The sequence below is a fragment of the Chrysemys picta genome, chromosome 1, assembly GCF_011386835.1.
Source record: "Chrysemys picta bellii isolate R12L10 chromosome 1, ASM1138683v2, whole genome shotgun sequence".
NCBI classification, from domain to species: domain Eukaryota; kingdom Metazoa; phylum Chordata; order Testudines; family Emydidae; genus Chrysemys; species Chrysemys picta.
Genome location: NC_088791.1, coordinates 96318445 through 96335869, shown reverse-complemented (window position 1 = coordinate 96335869; position 17425 = coordinate 96318445). Strand labels below are relative to the sequence as shown.

At 43.4% G+C, this 17425-nt stretch overlaps 1 protein-coding gene and 1 long non-coding RNA gene across 33 annotated transcripts in view; one reads left to right on the top strand and one right to left on the bottom strand.

Moving 5' to 3' along the window:
- RBFOX2 (RNA binding fox-1 homolog 2) overlaps positions 1-17425 on the bottom strand; it is a 246656-nt gene that overhangs the window by 113747 nt on the left and 115484 nt on the right. The window lies entirely within an intron of this gene.
- On the top strand, positions 5308-8524 carry LOC135974933 (uncharacterized). The gene is made up of 2 exons (XR_010591995.1): positions 5308-5427; positions 8459-8524. It is a non-coding gene; the product is annotated as an uncharacterized LOC135974933 (long non-coding RNA).

The following is a 17425-nucleotide window of genomic DNA, read 5'->3' as shown; positions in this document are numbered from 1 at the left end:
TGTTTTAACTGGGTATGGATTTTTTTTCTACACTTCTGATCTTGAACTCTTATGAAGCATTGCTGTGCACTGTTAAATAGCGGCTATGTCCTACCTCTAAGGTGGCTGCATTTCCATGACTGGTGAAACGATTTCTGCATGATAGTTTTCATAGTAGTGACCACTATAGTTAAGCATTAGAATGCATCTCTTTATTTCCATCCTACCCTGTGTTTCAAGTATCTTATTTACCCCAAAAAACCTCAATTCAATTGATGATGTTATAAACTTTGTATCTAGCATATTAATAACCCTTCTTGCAAAGCAGAAATCAAGCTAAGTTTGAAGAAAATTGACTTATTATTTTTAAAAAGTTATAAAGGTTTAAAATACCTGATTTATACAGCACAATTTACATGCATGGTGCTTTATAAACTGGATACTTTGAACATATCTATGCAGAGAAACATTTTTCATTCAGTATTTAAGTGCACCTTAATCTGAAAGTGCCATAGAACGATGGGTGCCCTCACACATTTGACAAGTGCTTCAGCTTTAAAGCACAGGGGATTTATTTACACTACACTTTTTTGTCAAGTTTCCCACTGTTGCTACCACAAGTGCAGCTCCACTGGTGGTGGTGATAGGGCTGACACAGCTTCTGCAGCTGCTGGCATTTTAAGTCTCATGTTGCCTAAACCACACACAGCCCTTCTACACAACACAGTGCTTAAAATATTGGCAGCCACTGGTGCCTCTTCTACATTTGTGCTCCCACTGCTGCTACCACCAATGGAGCTGAACTAGTGGTAGCAATGGTGGGGCATTTTTTTTTTAACTAATAAAAGGCCTCGGCTACACTACATTTAAGAATTTCACCAATAGCATAACTTTAAAGTATTTTAGTGCTGAAGGGATACCATCAACGTTATCATTATTATTTATATTCCATTAGCCTATAGAGGCCCCATCATGTTAGGCATCATAGAGAGTAAGAAACCATCCTTGCCCCCAGAAGCTTACAACAGAACCCACAATAAAATAAAATCCATTTTTAAAATGAGTTAAAAGCAGTTTCAGGTATTATACCTGCCCCCGAGTGCCCCACTCCACAAATTCTGGTGGTTATATGATCACATTTTCAAAAAAATGTTTCCATCCCCATAATTGCTGTGTGAAAAGACCTACATAAATAACAGAGGAACCAATTGGTTATACAGGGGGAAACAATGAAACTTACTATCCATAAAATGCTGTGAAATGGACAAAAAACAAAAATGAAAAAAACAGAGAAAACATTTTTTTCCTCCAATCTTCAGTATTACTTGAACTATAGTAGGTAAATAACTCCAGACAATGTTTTAAAGTTGATTTTTTTTTTATGCACTTAGGCTTGCTAGCATTAATTCACTTAGGTGGCACTTCAGTGATGAAGTGGTTCCCCTCCACCCTCAGAAAAGTACAGCTAAATTACAAATCTGTTTTCAGATCACTGCACCAAGCCACTATTCTCATGCACAAAAAAATAAAAATATGCACCGTTTATTGACCAGTATCAAGCTACATGGACTCCCATTCTAGAAAATGCTGTTTTATAGGGCTATTCATCATGGCTGGCTTGTTATTGTAGAGTTGCTTGTGAGCACTGGGCCAATGGCACAGACCTTTACTGGGGGAGATGGTGGAGGGAGTTTGTTAAATGTTGTGCCTCCTAATATCAAAAGTTACACTTCGCACTTTGAGAAGAGCCAGAGGCCCCAACTACATTACCATGTGACACGCTAGGAAATGGTTTTAAAACAAGAAAGGGTAAGAAAGAAAATTTTAAATATTCAGCTGACATGATTCATGACACTAGTGTGGTTAGATAACTTTTAAAAAACCATGGCCTTGATCCTGCAAACTCTTTCTATGTGAGTAAGATGATGAGTACTTCCTATGGGTTACTCACATGTTTGTAAGTGCTTTCAGGACTGCAGACTATTTTTAGAAACTGTAAGACCAGGGCCCTCTCTGCACTGGTCAACAATAGGTCATTTTCTGATACACAATCAAATCAGATCCCACTCTCCTTCCCCCAAACTGGGCTGCTGCAGTAAGCATGGCCAAACTGTTTTCAGCACTGGCTACGGAAAGCATGCTAAATTACAAACCAACATAAGTTAGTAATTACTGTATCCACGCTTCTGGCACAATCATAGTAGCTGAAATCATTTTCTACAGAAGTTTTTAAAACAGCTTCCTAACACTGCATAGAGATTGTGATGTTGACATGGCCAAAGAGACAGAGTGCATACAGCATCTGGGTTTTTTTCTGTGTTGCACAATGATCACTCCATACTGATCTTTACTTAGTAAATTACATCAACACACCAACTGTTTCACAGTAAACAGAATTTAATCTTATGTTTTATGCTAAATTCTCTCCTCTGGAGATAGCAGAATAATCCTTAGCCTCATCTTGTATTCCCACTACAGACACTCTCCCCGCCACGTATTCTAACTATGTTCATGTTCCCTTCATCCCAGGAGGATTGGCTGGAGCACTTCCTCACACCCACCCAAACTGGCATCTTTAATAACTAGACAATTAATGCACCTGCTAAACTGGGTCATGAGAGCTCCAGTGAGGAGTTTGGAATATGTTTATGCTTTTTAAAGACTAGGGCAATGTAAGAAACAAGCTAGCAAGCAAGGATGCATTTTCTGGCACGGTATGTACCCATTTCCACAGCAGCTAAATAGACCAAGTGGCCTAGTCAGCTCTTACAAGTGTTAGACAAACTGACTGGGAATAAAATTTCCAGATAGCACCTTATTTAGGCATTGTAGGTCCCATTCCGTATCAATCAGCGCCATATTATTGCCTGGGCCGACAAGGCCTAGGCCTAGGGTGGCAAATTTGCAGGGGCGGAAGCTCCCCTCCGCGCCCCGCCCCCCTGCTCCAGATAACCGCCACCTCCTCTGCAAGCGCGCCGCCGCATCCTGTTTCTCTCCCCTCCCAGCGCTTGCAGGAGGGGAAAAGCCGCACGCTGGAGGAAGAGGCGGGGCCGGGGGCGGGGATTTGGGGAAGGGATCCAATAGGGGAAGGGAGGGGGCGGAGTTGGGGCGGGGACTTTGGGGAGGGGGTTGAAATGGGGGCAGGAAAAGGGCAGAGTTGGGGCAGGGCCAGGGCAACAATTATTTCCCGGCCTAGGGGTGGCAAAATTATTAATCCGCCACTGGTATCAATGCAAATCATGTGGCCTGTGCGTGAAGGTGGCTTTTGCTAGGCCAGAAGGTGACTTAGTGAACTCATGCCAGGACTACACCTCATTTGTAGTGCAGGGCTCCATCTCCTGGGCTAGCAATATACTCACTAGACTGCTGGGTGGAAAAAGGAAAAACTTTTTCTCAAAAATTGTTATGAATTTTTCTCCTCCCAATTTTGTCAAAAAAATGTTTTGATGGCAATCTCCTAGCCAGCTTTAGTATCCACTAAAAACTGGAGCAATTAAGGTAAGCCTGACTGTATCTGGCCCTTGGGATCATACACAAAAGTAGAGAGGATACAAAATTAAGTACAGCATACATCAGGTGGTGTTCAGTAGTATGGTGCAGGGCGCAGAGCCACTTGTAGCTCTTCAACCTCAATCTGAGTATCACTGGTTTAGACATTCATGCTAGCCGCGTTGCCTTTTAGTATTTCTTTTTGAGAGAATATGACAGCAGCAACAAAGGCTTTGAAATAGACCAAGCCAAAATATTTTTTTCCCTTTGTTGTGATAGATCTAGCAGCTTCCTTTCAGGCATCTGTGGACCCTTAAATACAGAAGGCAGAGTGGGCATGTCCTTCTCTAATACAGTAGAACCTCAGAGTTACGAACACCTCAGGAATGGAGGTTGTTCATAACTCTGAAATGTTCATAACTCTGGAAAAAACGTTATGGTTGTTCTTTCAAAAGTTTACAACTGAACACTGACTTAGTACAGCTTTGAAACTTTACTATGCAGAAGAAAAATGCTGCTTTTAACCATCTTAATTTAAATGAAACAAGCACAGAAAAAGTTTCCTTACATTGTCAAATCTTTTCATTTTACTTTTTAACTTTCCCTTTATTTTTTTAGTAGTGTACATTTAACACAGTACTGTACTGTATTTGCTTTTTTCCCCATCTCTGCTGCTGCCTGATTGCGTACTTCTGGTTCTAAATGAAGTATGTAGTTGACCCATCAGTTCGCAACTCCGGTGTTTGTAACTCTGAGGTTCTACTGTACTCCCGTTTCATTCTCACTCTGAGACTAATGGCTGCACAACATGAATATCCTCAAGGGGAATGACTCTCTCAAAGGTGTTTTGAGCTCCTAACATGCAGATTCATGACAGGAACATTCTTCTCACATGAAATACAGAACCTGAAGCCTGTGCATTTCTCCAAATCCACCTGAACTGGATTCCACGCTAATCCTATTAAAACTAATCTTAAATCCTTATTTAAATAACTATCTAAGAATAAATTGTAATATTATTGGAAGTCACCAGATGGCACTATTAGAGATACTCTAACAAAATCTTTTTAATTGAATGAATAGTAAGGTAGGGCTTGTCTACATGGGAGATTTTTCCAGTTATACCAGAATAGTTAAACCACTATACTTATACCAATTTAACGTCTCTATCCGGAGACTCTTATTTGGGAAGAAAAGTGGATCCTTTTGGGCGATGGGGGAGAGGCTTATTTTAAGTCACTTCCAAATAGGGTGACCAGACAGCAAATGCAAAAAATCGGGACGGGGTGGGTGGTAATAGGAGCCTATATAAGGGGTGGGTGGTAATAGGAGCCTATATAAGAAAAAGACCCCAAAATCGGGACTGTCCCTATAAAATCGGGACATCCGGTCACCCTACTTCCAAATGACATGTGCTAAACCAGAAAAAGGCACTCTTGTAGTGGACTAAGAACATCCCCACTGGGAGATGTACCAATGAAACTACATTGGTTTAAATTCACACCCTACTTTATATTGGTATAACTTTCCTTTGGAGACAACCCCTTAGAGCTTCGGAGAAATACTGTATTAGCTGTAATGTAGTTCTTTTTATACAAGGAATATAGTTGTTTATTGCTTCAACGTCTTGGACTAGAAAAAATTCTTAGGTTCAGAGCAGCTGTAAAATGGTTACTAACCTATTCCATAACTGTTGTTCTTAGAGCTGTATTGCACATGTCCATTCCACTCCTGGTGTCAGTACGCCCAGCTGTCGGAAACTTTTTCCCCTCAGCTGTACCCATTGGTTGGCTCAAGTTTCCACTGCTGCAGAACACCAGTGTGTGCAGGGATAAAGGGCAGAACTCCCCCAAGCCCTTTCAGTTCCTTCTTGCCGCAACTCCGAAGTAGAGAGGTAGGAGGGCGGGTCATGGAATGGACATGTACAACACCTCTTGAAGAACAACAGTTATGGAACAGGTTAGTAACCTTTTTTCTTCATGTGATTGCACATGCACATTCCTCCTGTGGTAACTCACAAGCTGTAGGAACAGGAGGTGGAATCAGAGTCTATTTCAATAAAGACTGGAGAACAACTCATCCAAATCTAGAGTCGTCTCTGGAGTCTTGAGCCACAGCATAGTGGAAGGCAAATGGGTGGAACTAGCACTAGACTACCACTCTACAAGTGTGCAATTGGAACTTGTGCCAGAAAGGTTGTCAAGGCCAATTGTGACCTTGTTGAATGAGTTCTGACTTTGTCGGGTGGAGCAACATTAGCCAAGTCATAGCACTGGCATATACAGGATATGATACAGGGAGAAATTCTCCGGGTGATTGACCTCTTATTCTGTCCACCACCGCTATTAACACCTAAGAGGCTTTACGAAAGTGTTTGTCCAGGTAAAACGCTACGGCTCTCCTTACATCCAAGGTATGCAAATGCTGTTCCTCCCTCGTCATATGTGGCTTTAGGTTAAAATGGGCAAATAAGTTAGTTGGCTGACGTGGGAAGAAGACACTACCTTTGGGATGAACTTCAGATAAGGATGGAGGTAAACCTTGTCCTTAAAAAAGATCATATATGGAAGCCCTGACATTAATGCCCATAGCTCCCTTCCTTTTCTGGCCGAGATAACAACCACCTATAATGACACCTTCATTGACAGAAGCAGCAGAGAGCAGGGAGCCAACAGCTCAAACAGGGAACCCATAAGTCTTGACAACACTGAGTTTAGCTCCCACACGAGAACTGGGTTTTGTACCTGAGGGTATAATTTGAGTAAGCCTTTTAAAAACCGTACAGACATGTCATTGGAGAAAACAGAGCAATTGTCCACATTAGGGTAGAACATGGAAATAGTTGCCAGATAAACCTTAACTGACTTAACCACCAAACCTTGGTGTTTCAGGTATAAGTAGTACTCCAGAATATGTAGAACTGAAGAACTGGTCAGTGACACTCGAAACTGGTGAGACCAAACAGAAAAATGCTTCCATTTAAGAGAGGAAAGTAGCTCTTGTAGAAGGCTTTCTACTATTTAGCAGGATCTCTAGAATGTCTCTCGCTAGTGTCTAACCATGGAGCATCCATGCAGTTAGGTGATAGGATTGTAGGCTTGGGTGGCGTAGGCAACCATAATCCTGAGCAATTAGGTCCAAGTGTAATGGAAATGAAATTGGAAGTTTCACTGACAGTGCCAGGACAGCACAGAACCAGAGCTGATGGGACCATACTGGGGCTATAAGTATGACTCTGGCCTCTCTTATCATTAGTATGAACAGGATTGGTGGAAAAACACAGAGAAGCCTGCCTGACGTCAGTAAAAAGGCATCTGTTATGGAACCCGAGCTGTGACCCTTTAGGAAACAGAACTGCTAGCACTTTCTGATGGACTTTGTCACAAACAGGTCTATGTGGGGAAACCCCTCACTGCTGGAAGATGTATCTGGCCACATCTGGGGGAAGAAACCACTCGTGGCGACTTGTAAACAATCTGCTCAAGTGGTCTGCTAGGCCATTCTGTCCTGGCAGATAAGATGCTTCTAGATCTATCAAATTGGCAATACAGAGCTCCCAGAATAGAGTCACTTCTTGACAGAGTGGAGAAGAGCAGGCTACCCCAGCTTATGAGGTAGAACATTGCTGCTGTGGTGTCTGTGAGGACTAACAGGCCGCTTCCCTGGATCTGCGACAGAAATACTTGGCATGCCAGTCTGACTGCTTTCAGTTCTCTGACAGTGATGTATAAAGCTAAGTCCTCTGAGGACTATAGACCCTGTGCTGTACAGAATCCAGGTGAGCTCCCCATCCCAGAGCTGAAGCATCTGTCACTAGCAAACAGAACGCTGACACATACATTGGCTGGATTTGTCCATCAATCTAGGGAGGTGAGGACATGGAAGGCACCCTCACCACTACATCTAACTGATGGTGGCTTGGTGAGTAGACTGATACCAGCAGCCCTACAGAGTTCTGAGATGCAAGCTGGCATATTGAATTACGTACGTGCAAGAGGCCATGAAATACTCTAACAGTTTTGTGCAGTTGTGACTGGGTAAGCCTTCAAACCTATACAATTGATCAAATTGCCTGGAACCTGGAGTCCAGAAGAAAGGCACTGGCTTGAGATGAGTCCAGTACAGTCCCTGTAAGCTCTATCCTCTGGACCAAGGAGAGGAGAGGTTTTTCCTCTCAGAGCATTAGATCAGGGCAACATTGTTCTGTACTTGCAGTTTGGACTAACCCATGAACAGCCAGTCATCCACATAGGGATAAACCAGAACTCCTGATCTTCAGAGTAATTTAGCTACTACTGCCATGACTATTGTAAAGACCTGGGAGCTACTGAGAGGCCAAAAGGCTGTACAGTGAACCAGTAATCATTTTACCAGAAATCAAAGGTACTTCCTGTGAAGCTGATAGTCACATGGAAATAGGCATATTTTCATTCAAGGGCAGCATACCAGTCCCCAGCATCCAGGGAAGGGATAACAGAAGCTAAGGTGACCATGCAAAACTATCTTTTTAAAGAATTTGTTGAATTGACACAAGTCTAAAATTGGTCACGCCCGCCCCTTCACTTTTGGGATTAGGAAATATCAGGAATAAAACCCCTTCCCTCTGAGACCATTTGGAAACTCCTCTATGGCTCCCAAGCAAAGGAGTGATTGTACTTCCTGGATAAGGAGTTTATTGTGAGAGTGGTCCCTGAAGAGGGATGAGGAGGAAGGGGTAAAAGCAAACTTGAGAGTATATCCCACTTCCACAATGCTCAAGACCAATCGGTCTGAAGTGACACGGGACCAAGCACTATGGAAGGGGGACAGATGTTTTGCAAAGGTGAGAGAATTTGGGTCTGAAAAGATGCAGACTGGTAAGCTGACCTCGACTGACCCATAAAAATGACTGTTTTGCACTTCCCGGATGTCTTGAAGGGTGTGGAAGTGGAGCTGAACCTGCAGGAGGGGAGGCGTATGTCTATAACCCCAGGAACTCTTTTTCTGACAGGCTCTGTTGAGGAGTGGAATATCAGTGCATTTGCTGGGGCTGATAGTGCTTCCGGACCAGGCCAGGTATGTACAGACCTAAAGACTTCAAGGTGGCTCTAGAGTTCTTAAGTCCACAGAGCTTGCTGTCCATCTGGTCCTAGAACAGAGAAGGACCCTCAAATGGCAAGTCCTGGATAGTGTTCAGTACTTCATAGGGAAGACCAGAAGGCTACAACCAGGATGATCTACGCATTGCAACTGTGGAAGCCACGGTTCTAGCTGCTGAGTCTGCTGCATCTAGCTCCGCCTGCAGCAAAGTTCTTGCGACTAGTCTGCCCTCATTGACCAGGCAGAACAAGCCTTCTCAAGGAGTAATTCTCTGAACTTTTCCATGGAGGACTACAAATTAAAATCATACTGCCCCAACAGAGCCTGTTGGTTAGCAATACGCAGTAGCAAATATGCAATTGAATAATCTTTCTGATGAATAAGTCTAGTCTCTTAATATCTTTTGATTTGGGGTGGCAGCCCAGGGCCCTGTCGCACTCTCTCATTAGCTGCTGTGATGACTAATGAGCCTGGAGGTGGGTGAGTATAAAGGTACTCAAAACCTTGGGAGGGTACATAGTACTTTCTTTCTGCCCTTTTAGAAGTGGGAGGCAAAGACGATGGATCACAGAATATCAAGGTTGGAAGGGACCTCAGGAGGTCATCTAGTCCAACCCCTTGCTCAAAGCAGGACCATTCCCCAGACCGATTTTTGCCCCAGATCCCTAAATAGCCCCCTCAAGGATTGAATTCACAACCCTGGGTTTAGCAGACCAAGGCTCAAACCACTGAGCTATCCCTCCCCCCATCTGCCATAAAGCCTTTAGTACTGCCTCATTAACTGGCAGAGCTACCCTGGAGGGACCCACAGATGATAAATTGTCCACCAAGCAATGTGAGGAGTCTCTAACCTCCTCAGCCTATATACCTAAGTCTGCAGCCACTCTCTTTAAAATAATCAGGAGGGGGTGAAGTTATCCCAGACAAAATGGCCTCATTTGCAGAGGACAAAGAGGATGCCAAGACTGGAGGGTAGAATCTTTTCTACCAGCTATCTTTTCTACCAGCTGTTGCTCTGGTTCTCGAACCTCTTCTTGATGCTCAGTACTGGAGTCGGTATCAGATTCTAGGGATGGAGTTGCTTGGTGCATAGATTCTCCCCTTCTAGACAAGGGCACTGAGTACACATGGTGTGGGGAAGATCTGGAAGCCAGGGGAAAACCCCCACAAGTTCCAAAATGGCCACTGGTATGGGGCCTGTTCCCACTGTCCTGGCCACATTCCCATTGAACAGTCATGGTGGTAGGTGAGAAGAGAGGATCTTTGAGGAGACAGACGGGTCCTGTTTCGGGGCTGTGAGATGTAAGATTCCACCTCTGAGTCCGACGACAAAGATTCCCCTTCCTGTGACCATGGCAGGGATGATCCAATCGGTGCCAGGGACCAGTGCCAAGAGCCTTTCAATGGGAAGAGCGACACCATCATTGCAGGCTCCCCACTGAACGGTACTGACGGCCTGCCTGTCCAGGAAGCAGGCAACTGCAGTACTGGAGGTTGGATTGCTGGCAGACAGGGCAGCAGTGCTGAGGTAGTGGACTCCTGTGAGAAAGGAGACAGTGGCAACAAGAAGTTAAAGAAGAATTCTTGGGGCAGTCGACACCAAGATGGTCTCTTGTTGTGGTACCGAAGAAGTTGACTGTGCCACTTCTAGCACCGGGCTTGACAGTGCTCCTTGCAGCTCCGGAGCCAACTGAGCCAACTTAGACACCAGTTTGGAGGAAGGGTACTTAGGTTTTAAGTGCTCTCTACTGAACTCCTTCTTGCTCCTCTTACCAGACTTAGAGGACGGAGACCTTCCCCGGCCAGGGCTTCTCTAGAAGTTTTGTATTTCTTCCATGGTACAGGTGAAAGAGAAGAGTGCCTGGATTCCGCAAAAGCTGCAGGCATGCTTCTCACTGAATCTGCAGCACTCAGCATTGAGTCAGACCAGGATGGCTCCAATGGTGGCCTGAGCACCACCTCCATCAGCAGGAATGTCAGCCTAGCCTCCCTATCCTTCTTTGTCTTTAGGCCTAAACTCCCTGCAAATCTGGCACTGGGTCCTTAATGTGTTCTTCCCCCCAAGCACTTCAGGCAGCTATTGTGCAGGTCACTCACTGACATAGGCCTTTTTTATTTTATTTTTTAAACAGCACAACTAAAACTTACTAACTACACCAAAGACTAGATTACCTACACACACCACAACCTATGTACAATGACTGAGAGAAAGACCTGTTCTGATATTGAACAGAGTTCCAATGATCATTGTGGGAGGTAAGAAGGAACTGAGGGTGCCCGTTATACCTGCGTGCAGTGGCACACAGCAGCAAGGGTCGCTCCAGCTACCCAGCAGGTATCACTGAAGGAAAAAGTTTCTGGTGGCTTTGCGCAGGGCACACCAACACCAAGAGTGCAAAGTACATGTGCAATAACTTGAAGAATTGCAGGTTATAAGTAGGTGAGCAAACACACACATTACATAAACGAACCTCTTAACTGGAAATTTAAGCTAAATAAACAGCACAGTCAAAGCGAGGGAACTGGTTCTGACTACACAGACAATGGAAATAGAGAAACCAGGGGATGTTGTACAAGAGAGACCTTTATAACTACAGCTGAAATAGATCGGTGCACACATCACAATACTTACTTAAGATTGCTTTTGCAATGGTTCTTGGTCTGCAAAATATAGCATGTGACAGATAAAGTCAAAATCAGCAGAGGCAATTTCAGGAGGGAAAGCTATACATGTCCTTTAATCTCTAGAGATCCGGGTTCAAATTTGACTTAGGTTCTAAACTTCAGACCATCTATCTTGTTTCACTCTATACCCATAAAACAAACAAACCAAACTCAGTCTGGTAGTCTACTAAGGAGAGGCTCAGGAGCAGAATACCAGAAGTGCTGCATGTTAAGAATTAGGTGAATTTGCTGAGTTGTGTGGAAAGAATTCAGAAATAGATTTCAGAGAAGATGTTTGGCAAGAATGACAAGGTTTATCCTGAAAGAAGAAAGTCAGCCTTGCTAAATGAATGGTGACAGTAGCAAGTCATGCTTTAATGCAGGGAATGACCCCAGGGACTACTTTTCTTTTGGGGGAGGGGGGGAATACACTAGTTATTGCTGTGGATGTTCTGCATACATTCTTGTGTTTTTCTTGGACATAGGGTGTAGCAGGGTAGATTAGAGGAGCTTTATGCAAGCTGTGCAGCCAGTTTGCCAACCCACCAAAAGTAGTCTTCAGGTCAGCTTCTGCCTCATACTAAGAAAAGGGGGGAAAGAGAGCAGATGAAAACAGCCACAAAAAGGCAGTGAGACCTACAAATAAATGCAGCATGTGTGTTTGGAGACGGGGTGTGTGTGGAAGAAGGGGATTGCTCTCACCCTGAGGCAGACAGGTGTTGCGATCCAATATCAGCAAACCAAGAAATTTAAATATTTGCACTTTCACAAAACCCCACGAAATAGGACACAAAATGGCACAACATTCCTCCATTGACTCTAGGCCAGTGGTATCCAAACTTTTTTGATCGTGCACCCCCTATCAGTAAAAAAATTTTGAGCACGCATCCCTGCCGTGCTGAAGTGCAATAAATAAATAAATAAATAAAGCTCCCAACAATTGTTCAGTCCAAGACACTTTCCTAAGGGCTAGCTCTATTTTCAAGCAACGGTTTTAAAACAAGAGCAAATAAAATCAAAACACTGGATATTAACCACCCAACATTTTCCCAGCTTCCACAAGCTGGAAGGTGAGAGGACCACACTCTACCCCTTTAGCAGCCTCCTTGACTACTATGAAGAGATTCATACTACAGCTTCCCTGACCCTGAGTCTCCCCTATCTGCTATCCCTGTGCCAGAGGCCTGGTCTAGACTATAAAGTTAGATCAGGAGTTCTCAAATTGGGGGTCGGGACCCCTCAGGGGATCACAAGGTTATTACATGGGGGGTCGCGAGCTGTCAGCCTCGACCCCAAATCCCGCTTTGCATCCAGCATTTATAATGGTGTTAAATATATTTAAAATTGTTTTTAATTTGTAAGGGGGGGCCGCACTCAGAGGTTTGCTGTGTGAAAGGGGTCACCAGTACAAAAGTTTGAGAACCACTGAGTTAGATCAACCTAAGTGAACATACATCAGCCTGGCTGTGATGCATCTACACCAAAATTTGTCTCCCACTGACATGACTATTGTTTAGGAATTGTGGAAAATTGATAAGGGAAACAAAAGAACACAAGGAGATCTCTATGGCCAGCAGAGTTAAAGACAATAAGGAGTTTTTAAAATATATTAGGAACAAAAAGAATCCTGACAATGGTATTGATCCATTACTGAATGGGAATGGTAGAGATATCAATAATAATGAAGAAAAGACAAAAGTGTTCAATAAATATTTCTGTTCTGTATTTGGGGGGGAAATCAACAGATCCAGATAACTTGCATCCAGCAGTTTTAAAAGAATTGGCTGAGGCACTCATTGAACCATTAATGTTGATTTTCACTAAGTCTTCGAGCACTGGGGTACTTCCAGAAGGCTGGAAGAAGCTAATGTGCCAATATTGAAAAAAGGTAAACAGGATGGCCTTGGTAATTATAGGCCTGTCAGCCTGACATCAATCCAGTGTAAGATAATAGAGTAGATGATATGGGACTCTATTAATGAAGAATTAAAGGAGGGTAACGTGATTAACATAAATTAACATTGGTTTATGGAAAACAGATCCTGTCAAACTAACCTGATACTTTTTTTCATTAAATTACAAAATTTGATTGATAAGGGTAATAGTGTTGATGTAACATAGTTAAGATTTCTGTAAGGCATTTCACTTGGAACCGCACATGATTTTGATTAAAAAACTAAAATAATATAAAATAAACATGGCACACATTAAATGAATTAAAAACTGCTTCAAATGTAACTGTAAACAGGGAATCATCATCGAGCGGGTGTGTTTCCAGAGGAGTCCCGCTGGGATCAGTTCTTGGCCCTGCACTATTTAATATTTTTATTAGTGACCTAGAGGAAAACACAAAATCATCACTGATAAAGTTTACAGATGACCCAAATTGGGGGAGTGGTAAGTAGGACAGGTCACTGATTCACAGCAATCTGGATCGCTTGGTAAACTGGGCACAAGCAAACAATGTGTGTTTTAATACATTTAAATGTAAATGTATACAAAGGAACAAAGAATGCAGCCATACTTACAGGATGAGGGACTCTATCTTGGGAAGCAGTAATTCAGAAAAAGATTTGGGGGTCATGCTGGATAATCAGCTGAACATGAGCTCCCAGTGTGATGCTGTGGCCAAAAGAGCTAATGCGATCCTGGGCCGCAGAAACAGTGGAATCTAGAATGGGAGTAGGGAGGTTATTTTACCTCTATATTTGAGGCACATGTGACCACTGATGGAATATTGTGTCCAGTTCTGGTGCCCACAATTCAAGAAGGATGTTGATAAACTGAAGAGGGTTTGGAGAAGAGACATGAGAATGATTAAAGGATGAGAAAACATGCCTTGTAGTGAAAGATTTAAGGTGCACAATCTATTTAGTTTAAGAAAGATTAAGGGGTGACTTGATTACAGTCTATATGTATCTACATGGAGAACAAATATTTAATAATGGTCACTTCAGTCTAGCGGAGAAAGGTACAACACAATCCAATCACCCTAACAGTGAGAGTAATTGACGATCTGGACAATTTAACAAGGGGCGCGATGGATTCTCCATCACTGACACTTTTTAAATGAAGATTGGATGTTTTTCTAAAAAATCTGCTCTAGGAACTATTTTGGGAGCATTCTGTGGCCCGTGTTACACAGAAGATTAAACTACAGGATCACAATGGCCCCTTCTGGTCTTGGAATCTATGAAGTGCCCAGTTACGACGACACAATAACACTACCTCCTTGAGCAACACAGAGCCATGGCTGACCTGCTTAGGTTGACGCAGTGCAAGCGTAGACACTGTATTTCCTGTGCCTCACCAACCTACTAGAACTCTTTGACGGAGTTAACAAGCATGTGGACAAGGGAAATCCAGTGGATATAGTGTATTTGAACTTTTCTGAAAGCCTTTGACAAGGTCCCTCACCAAAGGCTCTTAAACAAAGTAAGCTGTCATGGTATAAGAGGGAAGGCCGCTCATGCATCAGTAACTGGTTAAAAGATAGGAAATAGAGGGTAGGAATAAATGGTCATTTTCCACAGTAGAGAGAGGTGAATAGCAGTGTCCCCCAATGATCTGTACTGGGACCAGTGCTGTTCAACATATTCATAAATGATCTGGAAAAAGGGGTAAACAGTGAGGCAGCAAAGTTTGTAGAAGATACTAAATTATCCAAGATAGTTAAGTCCAAAGTTGACTGTGAAGGGTTACAAAGATTTCACAAAACTGGGTGACTGGGCAACAAAATGGCAGATGAAATTCAGTTGATAAATGCAAAGTAATGTACATTGGTAAACATAATCCAATTACACATATAAAATGATGGAGTCTAAATTGGCTGTTACCACTCAAGAAAGACCTTGGAGTCATCATGGATAGTTCTCTGAAAATATCTGCTCAATGTGCACCAAGAGTGAAAAAAGTTAGCAGCGTGTTAGGAACCATTAGGAAAGGGATAGAAAAGATCATAATAAAGTATCATAATACCAATATATAAATCCACGGTATGCCTGCACCTTGAACACTGCATGCAGTTCTGGTTCCCCTCCCTCCCTCATCTCAAAAAAGACATTAGTATTAGAAAAAGTACAGAGAAAGGCAACAAAAATGATTAGGGATATGGAGTAACTTCCATATGAAGAGAGATTGAAAAGACTGGGATTGTTCAGCTTGGAAAAGAGATGACTAAGTGAGGATATGATAGAGGTCTACAAAATCATGACTGGTGTAGAGAAAGTGAATAGGGAAGTGTTATTTACCGCTTCACCGAACACAGGAACCAGGGGTCACCCAATGAAATTAAGAGGCAGCAAGTTTAAAGCAAACATAAGGAAGTACTTCACAGTGCATAGTCAGCCTCTGGAACTCGTTGTCAGGGGAGGTTGTGAAGGCCAAAAGATATAAATGGGTTCAAAAAATAATTAGACACATTCATGAAGGATAGATCCAACAATGGCTAATAGCCAAAATAGTCAGGGACACAACCCCATGCTCTGAGTGCCTTTAAACCTCTGACTGACAGAAGTTGGGACTGAATAACAAGGGACGGATCACTTGATAATTGCCCTGTTTTGCTCATTCCTTCTGAAGCATCTGGCACTGGTCACTGGTGGATACAGGATACGGGGATAGATGGACCATTGGTCTAACCCAGTATGGCCGTTCTTATGTGTCAACCTTAACAGTCCTCCAGTAGCTGTCCCACAATGTCCCTGTCCTCACAACAGAAGCCACTCTGGTCACAATTTTGAACTCAGCTACCCAGAGGACACAGAGACGGGGAAGCCTGCCCCCCCTTTAAAACCACCTGTGTGTTTTTAAGTGCCTTTTCCTGATTGTCCACCTTGGCAAGCACACCTCCCAGCTCACCTTTGTTGTGTGCATCCGACCATGCTCGTTCCACACACACAGAGCACAACTAGACATGCTCCTGCCTGGAGCAGGCAAGAAATCTTGGATCTCCTTGGCCTGTGCAAAGAAGAGGCTGAGCAAACAGCTATGGAACACCTATAAAAATAATGACAGCTATGTGCAAATTGCACAGGCGATGCTGAAACTGGGACACAACTGGGATGAGCAGCAGTGCTGCATGAAAGCGGAGGGACTTTTCCGGGGATAACAGCAAGCGAGGGAGCGTAACAAGAAATCTGGTGCTGCCATGAAGACATGCTGCTTTTACCACAAACTACAGCCATATTGGCAGTCACCTCACCAACACCCTGCAGGAGTCACTCCTGTCATGACCAGGGGTGGAAGGGAGAGTCATACTGCAGGGGACTCAGACCATGCCATGAACCAGGAACTGTTTGAAACTCCACCATAGTCTACCCAGTCCCACTGGGCAAGCACAGGTGATGAAGGGGAAGGGAGCTTAGATAAGTCTGTATGCACATTATTCCTCATAATCATTTTTTTTCCTTTTTGTTTCCTGGAACCTCATGTCTCTCCTCTCTTCTGCCCTTCTTCCCCTCTGAAAAATGGCACCCGTCCCATCTGCATGTATAAGGAACAAAGGTATTGACTTCCGATTGTTTACTTTATTAGTATAAAGTTTGAAAAACCAAATGTTCGAGAATAAATTTTTAAAAAAGTAGTACGACAGTCTGATTACACAAACCACATCAAGATCAGGGTCCTGTGCTTGAGTAGAGGTAGAACAAACAGGGGTAGAGTTGGAATCGACTTTTCAATTCTTTGATTTGTTGCACTGGGGGTGGGTCGCTTGTGGAGTACTTTGCTTATCTTAATAGGGATGTCCCTTTTATCCTACCAAAAGATATCTATGAAACTTTCATTGAGATCCTCTGCAATCCTGTCCGGACATTTCAAGGAAAGGCAACCTTGTTTCTTTCCCCATGATAGAAGATTTTCCCACACCACTCTACTGCAGTCCTGGCAGCGGAACTGAATGCAAACATGCTAGCAGCATGTGGGCTCAGGTGGCTTTGGGACACCAATAGCAGCTGGATTCTCAGTGACTTTGTCACCCTCAGGAGTGAGGTATCAGCCAAGATCACCACTACCTGAGAAAATACCGCCAATATTATCTGCACTTTCCCTATACCCATACTCTGGGGCACCCAGCATTTAAAGCATCCACTCTTAGAACAATCCCCCTCCTTCCTGCTAGAGCAGAAATATTATGGTTTGAGCTGCAAAGTGGTGCTGTAGCGAGGTCTTCCAAAGCAAAAGTGACAATTAGCATTTCTAATGGTATTTATGG